Here is a 12,485-nt window from a genome sequence, read left to right as displayed (position 1 = left end):
TTATGCTCCTGCTCAGACACAACAAGCTGGGCCAGATTAACCAGCACAAGTGGGCCAGATTATTAGCCCGATATGGTATCTGGCCAGCCCAGTTGGGAGAAATTAAGGAAGCTGAAAATAAGACAGAGCTTGCTAAAAAAAGGCTGAAAACAAGACAGAGACAAGAAAGGAAGACTACATTAATTCAAATTCAATGTAAATTCAATGTTCAGGCTCTGTTCGCTTATCTTATAATCTGTACTTTTCAGCTTGTTTTTCAGTCGAAACAGTGTTTCGGCTTATTTTTTCAGCAAAGCGAACGGGGCCTCAGGTTAAAGGGTGCACGTTTCTTAACCTACGTTCTTTTATTCCAAAAGTACCCTTATCTTTCGGCAGTCACAGCCTATATATATATATATATATATATATATATATATATATATATATATATATATATATATATATATATATATATATATATATATATATATATTGTCCTCATACCTTCATTTCTGTACCGCACAACCATAACACCATATAGTAGTGCCATTTCGTTTTACGTTCCGGACTTCAGATTCGGCATTTTTGTAGGTCCTGTCCGTCCCACATTTCCAAATTTTTTAGTATTTTTAGCTGTCATTTTTCACCCAGTTTTTTCACACTTTTAAATAATATAACAAATGTCAAGAATAAATAACAAAGATAATATCATCAGTCTTTCACACCCTGATTCCCAAGAAACAAAGATTTCTACCACCAAGTTAGTGATGTATTTCTATTTTTAGTTACGAACAAAACTTGTCATATTAGAATTTGATTTAGCCAATGTCCAAACAAATCAGATAGAGAACTAAGATGTTGAGGTTCAAAAGGATGCACAACAGATCATGTGAAAGGAAACTGAATTCGACAAAAATCGCATACCGAGAACTGTACCAGACTTCTGCAGCTTCGTCATGCACAAATGCGTACACCCAGAGGGCCCCATATCTACCACTTCAGCAAGCTCGCCACGAATGAGAAGTACTAGAAGATTAAATGATGGGAAAATCTAGGGCATAAAATTTACAAGCCGCCTGACCTCTTCTAGTTAGATAATAGCGCTAACCATCATGACAATTGAACATATGAAATTCTAGTTTTCTATATCCTCTAGTTAAGCTGTAACATGTTCGTGGTACAATGACTGAGAGACACGTGTATGATATGTATATATACATGTTTTCTGCATGTATATTGTTTGGGCTGGTAGTGGTGGTTATAAGTACATCTGTCTATGTATATGTATATATAATTGCAAAAATATAATTCAAATGAGAGATGGCTGGAAACGAAAAAAAAATTCAAATATATAATGTATTAATAGAGGCGGCCACCATAAATGTTGCCGCCTCTGCTGATGTGTTAACAGAGGTGGACGCCTTAAGTGCGCTGCCTCTGTTAATAGATTTACGGAGGTGGGCACCTTATGTTAGCCATCTCCGTTAAATAGACTACAGAAGTGGTCAAGGCGTCTACCACCAAAAAACCTGATTACCTTGTCTTTTGGCCAGAGGAAGATGCTCTGCCGGCCTCAAAAAACTAAAATGGTTGCCTCTGAAAACCATTCCGGTAGTAATGCACAACCGACCGGACGAGATCCTAACATAGGAGTATGTTAAGCCTCGGGATCAAAGGTTCCCGGCCGACCCTTCTAGGATCACCCGGTGGCTCAAGGGCTATACCCATCGGGTACGCTCGCGCCCACCCCCGGATAAGGTATTGGGCCGAGCCTGTGCACGCCCGCCACCTCTGCTCGGGACTCGGGGGCTCGCCCGAGCCTCAGGCTCTCAATTGACAAGAGTCTGGACCCAATCCTTGGCTCCCTCCCGGACTTCGGTGCTAGCCAGGGCCTGAGCCTGAGACAGCTGCCCCGAGCCACCAAGGCTCGGGGGCAACCCTGGCGCTGCCTTGTAGGCACGGCGCTGTCAACTACTCCTCCGACATGGTCACGAACGGGGCGTGATGCAAGAAGACAAACTCCTCCGTTGGCTTTAGGGGCTCGGGGGCTTCCAGGCCCATGTGTCTGCCCCTTAAGCCGGCCGCCTTCGACACCAAGAAGCCAGAAGGTGCACTTGGTCAAGGCCGGTCCAAGCCGACACAGCCTGACACTCAGCGTGTTAGAACAGAGCAGCCGGACGACGCCCAGGGCTTCTTTGGCTCCACGACATCGCCACAGTCCACACGACAACACTGCAAGACCCTCTAGGACTCCAGCGCATGTAGACCACAGGCTAAACTCCCTCAAACCGCCATATACCCGACTTACCTCAATATATAAGGGGAGGTCAGAATCCTATGGGGGGACGATTCCAGACGATCCCAGACAGATCATTCGAGTCCTCACCGATCAGCTCGTGCTTTGTACCGAGAGCGGAGCAACCCAAAGAGGGGCATCGAGAGCTCCTTCCCTGCTTCCACCATCTTCGTCCTCTCCGACGAGGGGGAAAGGCCTCACCGGCGGTGAGGTTCCTAGGATCAGCATCGAGCGATCCGCTACCAAATCTCTCTTTTATACTTTGTTGTAACCCCCTAGATTTTGGGTGCTCTTGAGTATAAAGATCATCGGCTGCTGGACGTAAGGCCCCGATAGCCCGAACCAGGAAAAACCATTGCATCCCCTATGTGATTCTTGTGTTCTTGAGTCCATCTAAGCCACCAGAGACACACGCTCTGACAGTCGGCGAACAACAATACTTGCCGCGATTTCGACCCCATGACACCACCCAAGCACATGGAGGGGCCACCTTGAAGCTTGGGGCACTAGCTTGGTGAAGGGATGCAGGGGCCCTGGAGACTCTGAGGGTGGGGGGCACATCGGAGGAGTTGGGGCGGGAAGGTGATGGGAAGAGTAGGGAGACTGAAATGGTGGTGGATGTGAATGGAGAAGTGTAGTCCGGATTTGAGTCGCCATAGCACTGAAGTTAATATTCTTGGGGTCTGAGAGACTTTGAGATGTGTTTTCCTTTGTTGTGAGTCACCGGTAACAATCCTTGTTATTAGAGACTCATCCAGTTAAAAAGAGTCTCGGATAACATATTAATAGTGACACATTCTTTTACTAGCCATGGGTGACATGTAATCAGAGACTCATCTAGTTGGAAAGAGTCTCTAATGTAAGATTAGAGACTCATTTCAATTCCACGACACTAATTAAGGTGTCTCGTTTGTGTAGTTCCAACACAGTGATTTATAAAACCCATTTGCATTACTAACATGTACCAACAAGAATTTTGGAATTGCATTTGTAGCTTATTGTATTTTCTGCTATTCCTGAATCAGTATGTAACACCCCAAAATTTGCCACTTTTGAAAATAGAGTTAAAATGATTTATTTGTGAATTTTTGTGCACATGAAAACATAGGAAAATAAAATTTTTCATTAATTTAAAATTTATCATAAGGTCGAAACATGTTTGTTGCATTCATGCCGGTCGCACCTCGTGTTTCTATGTGCAAAATGTGTGTTTTTTATACGTTTAGGAGACGAATATCTATCTCTAGAATTTTCCAGCTTCTTTCTGGAATTTAATTTCTACCTCCTTCACCTTAATTTTTATGTTCCAAGTTCCCGACAATTTTTATGAGCTCCAAATACTTTATTTGGATTCCTCATGTTCCATAATGTCTCTGGGAATTTCCCCCGAATTTTCAAAGCTTTCGGAGTATTTTTCGTGGCTTAAATAATAATTATAGACTTTTCTAGAATTATTTTATCCACGAAATTCATTAATTTCGAAAATAATAAATCTCTCATTTTTCCCAACGCTCAAAGCCCATGTGCAATAATCCTAATAAATCTCAAAGGCCCATGCATTTATTTACTAATGGGCTTTAATGATTATTTAGGCACATTAGTAAATGTGGAGGGTGTAACATCAATTAGTTCCATATTGCAAGTGGATGTAGATGTGGGGAGTTTTTCTTTCTATAAATCTGCACCAACCCCTTAGGCAAAGCACACCAAAACTACCGAAAGGGGAGCCCCTAGTTTAGAAAATCCCTCGTGTAGTAAATTAATTTTTTATCCTCCTCTCGTCGCCGTCGTCGCCATCGCTGTCGCCGCCACGCTGCTCAGCCTGGCCTGCCTCCATCGTCGGGGTGGTGTGTGCCGTCCGTCTCCAGCCAGGTCATGCAAAAACTGCATCTCGATCTCTACTAGCACCAGGACGCCTCTATCAGTGGAAGCAAGCTGCCAGGTCTTCCGTGCACCCTTTGCCAATGCTCGATCTTCATTGCCGTGAATCTATGAGCCACCGAGCATCCTATGAAGGTATATGTCCTACGTACCTGACCTGAATTGCTCTCTCTAACTTGCCCTGTTTTATCTCCTACTAGTCATCACGTGCCTTTGATTAAGCTTTTCCCAACAGGAAAAACTAGCTGCATCTATGCCTGATCGAGCTGCTGGCCTGCTCCCAAAACTCCAGAACCTTGCTGCCATCAACTTCCTAGTGTCTAGAGCTCTCTGATACCTAAGTCAAATCTACAAAGGTCGTCCCTCGTTACCTGCTAAGGTTTCTGCTGTTTCATCATTTTAAATCCTTCCATGTTACACTGAGGTCGTAGTGACATAATTTACGTGTTATTGGCGTTGATTGTGTGGTATGTTTGTAAATTTTATAAATTACATATTTAATTTAATTATTAATTGCGTGCAATTGACTTTCGAATTAAAAGCAATATAAGTTTAACGTCCACCTTTTATATGTCAGATGTTAACTTGATTAATTACAGCATTAATATGTTTTTAATTTGTAATCTGCTTAGTCTAGACATGTTTCAAACATAAAACTAGTTTAGATGCTCACTTGTTTACTTTCTTTTCATAAAAGAAATGTATTTGCTTATAGATGATTTTCTAAACATTTATGAATAATATATAGCTAGATTTAACTTGGTAATTAACACATGATTTTGTTTAATTAAAAATAAAACATGCGCATAGTCTTTTCTTTCATCTTTTATAATATAAATCTTTGGTAGTTGTTTCTTTTTAACCATAGACCTATTTTTGGTGTTTTGTGATCTCGGGACCGTAGCAACAAGCCCTTTCTTTTAGTACGTTGTTTTATCTTGTGTGGTGTACTGTCCTTAGATGCTTTTATTTGTTGCTTGTATGTTTGCCTATGCATGGTGCTTGCTATGAGTAGAATGAGAACCGTTTGTGAGCGCTAAAGATCAGAAGGTGATGACCAGAAGCAAAGTATAAGGAAAATGTGAGCAAGAGTAAAATGCAAGTATAGCATGGGATCTTTCTTGTTGTCCTATATACCTTTAATCATTTAATTCATACTGCATGTGTCTACCTTGACTACCACTAAGGATTTTCTAGTACTTTGTTACCTTGTACCTTGATACCTATGGGGTATTGCATTGGGTAGTATGATGCTAGCGCTCAACTACAACTATGATCTTATAACTTGACTAATGTAATATGCAATAAACATTAAAAGATATTTTTAGCAACATGGAACAAGGGGGCTAGAGCATTGGGCTATTTTATGGTGCTCTAGATTCCTCTCCCTAAGGGCTTATCTGTAAGTGATCATCCGGGACTTACAGTACAACTGTGAGGGCTATATGGCTCCGGCTTTAGCTTGGTATGAGGACCTTTTCTAGCTTGTTAGAGGTTACCTTTATTGGCGTAAGAATGGCTTGCCGAATCGGGTATAGAGCGGCCTCTGTCCCCTTGTGTATAGGCTGCGCGTCATTGTGCCATCGGGAAGGGGGGCTCTACATCTGTTTGCCGAGTGAATCTAATAGCCCTAACTTGTTAGACAAACCTTTGAAAGGCTTCATAGTGAACCCTACTGTGGGGGTATTAACCCCTATACCCTTACGGCTAAGCTTGGGCTGGCCCGGATTGATGGGTTCAGTCCACCCGAAAGACGACGTGCGGCCCAGTTAACCTGATCGGAGTCCCGCACAAGGAATCAAGACGGATTTGGCGACCAAGCAGGATCCTGGTCGGTTAGAATAGGAATCCTTATCCGGCCACATATGGCAATTGTAACTGACTAGGATTAGTTTCCAGATCTGTAACCCTGCCCCCCGGACTATATAAGGCGGGCAGGGACCCCTCTAAAAAACATCTCTCATTGACATACAACAATACAAATCAGACGCAGGACGTAGGTATTACGCCTTCTTGGCGGCCGAACCTGGATAAAACCTCGTGTCCGTCTTGCGTCACCGTCCTGTTTGGGGCTTGCGCATCTGTCTGCCGATAATCTACTACCTTGGGCATACCCCTAGGTAGACTGCCGACCATATTTCGTCGACAGTGGCGCGCCAGGTAGGGGACCCCTTTAGGGGATCGTGCGCGCTGATCTACGGCGAACCAGATGCGATCTAAAGATCGACGCCGCTCGTGGCAACCTGACTTCCTACGGCGACGTGCTTCAGAAGCCTGGCAGGCTTGATATCACTCGGCGACGGAATCAATCTACTACGGCGGCAACCCGTGCTTCACGACAGCTTGTGTCGGGACTTCACCCAGGTCCATGACCGTCGGCGTTCATGACTACACGCTTTGTAGCGGCTTGACCGATCAACTTCCGGCTCTCCTAGATTGCTTCTGAAGTCAACACCGACCACGTGCATCTACAGCACCATGCATACGAGGTACAACTGTCGCGCCAGTTGAGTCCGATTTCGACTTGCAGTAGACCAGCCTGCGTCCAAGTACTGGCTTCCGAGTCAGGCGGTGGCACCAAGTCTCGGCTAGGTTCTCAACGATTCAAGACCCAGATGCGTCCATGAAACTAGAGCTCTGACCCGGCGTATCCACCTACTTCAACGAGTCAGCCGAACGAACAAGCCAATAAGGAAGGAGCAAGATAGAAGGCATGCAAGCTAATCATGCATATACTTGTATATGCATCACGTATAGTCTAATCTTGCTTGCTGTTTTCATCCAATGACTACTCGATCCAGAGGCTACCAGGATGTGCACAAGTTTCTACATGTGCGCATGAGGCACTGCTGCTGCTCAGCCCCAATTCCCTAGACTCCGTCAAGACCAGAACCACAAAGCCACAAGCAAACAAGGACTACGTGATCAACATGACTACGTACGCAAGCTAATTAAGCCTGCATGTACGTGCGTGAGCCGCATACACGCGTACGGCGGCATGCAAGCTAATTAAGTCTTGAGGCTTGTATACATGTGCACATGCACGGATGCATCTAACATGCATGCAACACGTATGTCTCCCCACGCGATGGACTTCGTCAGGCTACGTCTTGGCTATGCATGTGCATGTCCGTAGGGCTCCGGCCCTCGGTCCGACCACCAGACCATGTCGACCACATCCCGAGCGGCTCCGCCGAGCTCCGACCACCAGACCACCAGACCACGTCAACCACATCCCGAGCGGCTCCGCCGAGCTCCGACCACCGGACCACGTCGACCACGTCCCGAGCGGCTCCGCCGAGCTCTGACCACATCAACCACCAGACCACGTCGCAATAATGATCGCCACGAAGAACGGCGCTACGATAACCGCGGCCACCATCATGATGACAGGTCGCAAAGCTCGAGGACCGGACGACTTCATCGCCACCGACCAGATTTCTATCAAAGATAAGTACACTTCTAATATTTATATTTAATATAATTTTCATTACGATGTTTCTCCACAACGTCCTTGTCATGATTATTCTTCAAAAAACGTTTGTCCATGTATACAATCTTAAATATAACATACATCTATACTTAATGCAAATCCTCGACCAGTCATGTTGACGCTCGATGCCTCCAGAGACGGCCCTGTCTCCGGCTCCTCCCTACACGTGCATGAGCGTCTGCCCTCTGCGTTATGGGTGGTCGGCAGCGGTTCCTTAGTGACGCTTTGTTCTTCCTACATGTGCACGGGCTCCGCGCCCCGCGTTATGGTTCACGGGCTAGCTAGGGCTGGAGACTCAGCTGCATACTAACTGGTCGGGCGGTTTATATTAAGTATAAACACAAACTTCATGTTAACACTGATGTTCACAAAACACCAACTGCTTTATCACATCATGCTCATGACTGCTGAGCGTTATTTCTTCATCGCTGATTTTTTCTCCATAATTTATTATTTTGTACATCATGTACTACCATTCTACATATTTATATTGCAGTAATTTCGAGCTATGCTCGGGGACTTCGTCACTCGCTTCTTGACCTATGCTCGAGGACTGCCCCGAGCACTCTCCGACCATGGCTTGGGGACTTCGTCGCTCGCTCCTCGACCTGTGCTCGGGGACTGCCTCGATCACTCTCTGACCACGGCTCGGGGACTTCATCGCTCGCTTCTTGACCTATGCTCGGGGACTGCCCCGAGCACTCTCCGACCACGGCTCGAGGACTTCGTCGCTCGCTCCTCGACCTGTGCTCGGGGACTGCCTCGATCACTCTCCGACCACGGCTCAGGGACTTCGTCGCTCGCTTCTTGACCTACGCTCGGGGACTTCCCCGAGCACTCTCCGACCATGGCTCGGGGACTTCGTCGCTCGCTCCTCGACCTATGCTCGGGGACTGCCTCGATCACTCTCCGACCACGGCTCGGGGGCTTCGTCGCTCGCTCCTCGACCTGTGCTCGGGGACTGCCTCGACCACTCTCCGACCACGGCTCAGGGACTTTGCGTCTCGACTACAGGTGACTGGCAACTCGCATACAGTTGGGATATTTTTCTCACTTAGACCTTGCTACAAGGCTCATACCTCGCCTTCCAGCAAGCTCGGGGACTACGTCGGTGCGATGCACCTGCCGGTGTGTCTTGTTTTGCCTGTACGGCAATTGGAATCTTAACTTTAGCGGAATTTCTTTTTTAAACCCTGGCACCACGTGCCTGCGTCACCTACTACCAGGCTCGGGGACTAAGTGGGCACACTTCACCTTGCGGTGAATGTGTTTGTTTAAATCAACCCCTGTGCTTTGAATGATTATAAGGATTATTAATATGCTCGGGGACTGCCCCGACCACCGCTTGAATAATGGTTCTCCTTGGCTACATGTGATTTATACTCACATACAGTTAAGAGACATTTCTTTAGACCTTGCTACAAGGCTCATACTTTGCCTTCCAGCAAGCTCGGGGACTACGTCGGTATGATGCACCTGCCGGTGCATCATGTTTTGCCTGTACGACAATTCGGTTTTCAACTAAACTATGAATTCTTTTTAGACCCTGGCACCACGTGCCTACGTCACCTACTACCAGGCTCGGGGACTAAGTGGGCACACTTCACCTTGCGGTGAATGTGTTTGTTTTTCGACCCCTATGCTTCTGATGTTCAAGGACGCTATGCTTCAAGACCACTTCCATTTCTTATCAGAAATACAAGTGGGCACACTTCTCAGGACAGAAATCTTTTTCTTTTTTCTTAAGAGCACCATACATTCTTCGGACAACCTACTTCTCCGGTGATGACGGCGGTTGGAGGCGTCAAGGATTCAAGCCTCGCTTGTCGGAGAAGGTTAAAATGGCGTGTCGCAGCATAATACATGATGCTCGGAGACTAGCTGTGGGGGTATTAACCCCTATACCCTTACGGCTAAGCTTGGGCTGGCCCGGATTGATGGGTTCAGTCCACCCGAAAGACGACGTGCGGCCCAGTTAACCTGATCGGAGTCCCGCACAAGGAATCAAGACGGATTTGGCGACCAAGCAGGATCCTGGTCGGTTAGAATAGGAATCCTTATCCGGCCACATATGGCAATTGTAACTGACTAGGATTAGTTTCCAGATCTGTAACCCTGCCCCCCGGACTATATAAGGCGGGCAGGGGACCCCTCTAAAAAACATCTCTCATTGACATACAGCAATACAAATCAGACGCAGGACATAGGTATTACGCCTTCTTGGCGGCCGAACCTGGATAAAACCTCGTGTCCGTCTTGCGTCACCGTCCTGTTTGGGGCTTGCGCATCTGTCTGCCGATAATCTACTACTTTGGGCATACCCCTAGGTAGACTGCCGACCATATTTCGTCGACACCTACCGACCTTCCTTGGAAGTGGGTCAAGAGATTAGCTACCTCGGGCAAAAGGGTAAATCACGACTCACAGTGAAAGTGTACAACCTCTGCAGAGTGTGAAACTGGTATATCAGCCGTGCTCACGGTCACGAGTGGCCTTGGAACCCTTATGGAATAGATGATCACTAATGGTTAATGATGATGAACATTGATGATGAAGATGCTCATTAATGATTACTGCTTATGCTATTTATTATTCATGCTTACCTGATCATGTGTTTATATGGGCTTGTGATGAACTTGTTGCTACTCAACTGCTAAAATCATGACTCATTAAAAACTAATCGCAGTTAACCAGTGTCAGTCTTTTGAGCCTCATGAACCCCATGTTATATTTGTTGAGTACGACATGTACTTACGCTTGCTTTATTTTTCACATATTTGGATAAAAATCCCGGATGGGTACCAGATTGCTAGAGTTTGGAGGAATTAGGCTTATGATCAGCCAGTCAGTTGTCCCTGTGGATTTGGAGTCTTCGCTTGAAGATTGGAGTTGTCTTTCCGCTGTCTATACTCTAAGGTTATAGTCTTTATACTAATATGCTATGTATTTAAGCATTGTCTTTTGATATTACCCTTATTTGTAGCTACATGTGATATTTGACTTCCTGGGCTCACATATGGTGCGTATCTGATTTTGTTCTTAAAACCGGGTGCTACACAGTATGAAAATGAGAAGGAAACCTTGAGAAGACACTAAGAGAATTAATGGGTGTATGTGAGACAAACATTTGTCTTGGCTTTTGTGAACTCTTTTGTCTTGTCACTATCAGGAGGATAATTCTAGTATGGACTGGTATATATGGGAAAAGCTTGAGGGACATAAAAGTGAGGGCACTTTCTTTCGTTCTTTATGGAATAGTTGGGTGCTGATAGCTATTTATAGCAGATGCATGCAATCAATAGGAGTGCCAGGACATGAAAATCGTGCCAATTATCACAGAGATGAAGCTATAGCGAAAAAAAATAAACAAAGAACCTCTAAGATGAACAACCTTCGGCTCAATCCATTGTAAAAGCTCAGCTTTGGATTGAATTAGGCTCACGACCTTGGTTGGATACAGACATACCGTGGACTCCGGTTGAGCTAGACTTGTCACTTTCCATTTATATATGACTGCTGGGCTATGTCATTGCGCATCGACTACAGGATAGCAGCAACATCCCACAGCTGATAAGAGAACTGAACTGATCCCCATGCAGCAATGGCTTCTAGAACTTTCTCATCTTCATGGTATGCTGCCAGGGAGTGAGCACATGCGTGCTGTCAATGTGAGCGCACTAGATCGCCATGCAGGCTCTCTTTTCTCGGTGCCACCCATTCACATGATGAGGACGACGAAGGTTGTAGAAAGCGACAATAATGCCATCTGTGGAAAAGGTAAATAGGAGTGTATAGGAAGTTGTGGGCACGCTCTGTTTTATGTTCCTCATCAGGCTCCGGATGGTAACGAGGTGACTGATCCTTTCAGGACAGGAGCTAGCAGTTGTATATATGTAAATTGCACGCTGTGTGCGGAACTGTAGATTATTCATTCAGCCACCTACCCACTACATTTATTATTGCACTGCTTCTCGGCCACGACCCAATCCCTTCCGTGAGTAGAAAATATATATGGGTGTGCTTGGCTTCAGCTTTTAATTATCTGCTTGATGCGTTCAACCAACATTGATGATTTATCTGGGCTGACTTCAGGTCAGCAGAAGTTCTCACATTATATTTCAGCTTTGACACCAATTTAAAATTAGTAATGTTCATATCTATACATCTAATTAATACAAGAGCGGCTCAAGTGAAAATTAATCTCACTATTCAATTGGTGGCATAGATTTCTCAAACAATCATTATGAAATCATTGAATCCTCTTTGAATAACTAACTAATTAACTAATAATCAGTACAACATGTTCCAGCTTTACATGAAAAATATTATATGATCCATGTAAGATGTATTCCAGATGCGTGAGAAAACCACTTTCCCATGTTGAGAACATAATATCCCATTTCAGTGCACATGGGCCCTACGGTGTGTCTGTCCTTCACTACCATGGCACTACCGGAGACCGGCTCTTTGCCGAGTGCCAGGTAGTTCGCCGAGTGTTATTTTTCGGGCACTCGGCAAAGACGCCTTTGCCGAGTGTATTTTTTGACACTTGGCAAAGAGGCTATTTGCCGAGTGTTTTTTTTAACACTCGGCAAAGAGTCTCTTTGCCGAATATTTTTTTTGACACTCGGCAAAGAGCTTCTTTGCCGAGTGTTATTTTTTTTACACTCGGCAAAGAAAAATTCAAAGCACATTTTGAAGCAGTAAATTAATTCAAATGAAAAAGTTTTCAACTACAAAGTTGTATAACTCATCAAGATGTACAATGTTTGTTTTGATCTTTTCTTCATACGACAAAGTGAAAATAAATTTGTTCACAAATCTAACATATCTTTC

Source organism: Miscanthus floridulus, chromosome 15, assembly GCF_019320115.1.
Source record: "Miscanthus floridulus cultivar M001 chromosome 15, ASM1932011v1, whole genome shotgun sequence".
NCBI lineage: Eukaryota > Viridiplantae > Streptophyta > Magnoliopsida > Poales > Poaceae > Miscanthus > Miscanthus floridulus.
This window is presented reverse-complemented; position numbering follows the sequence as displayed.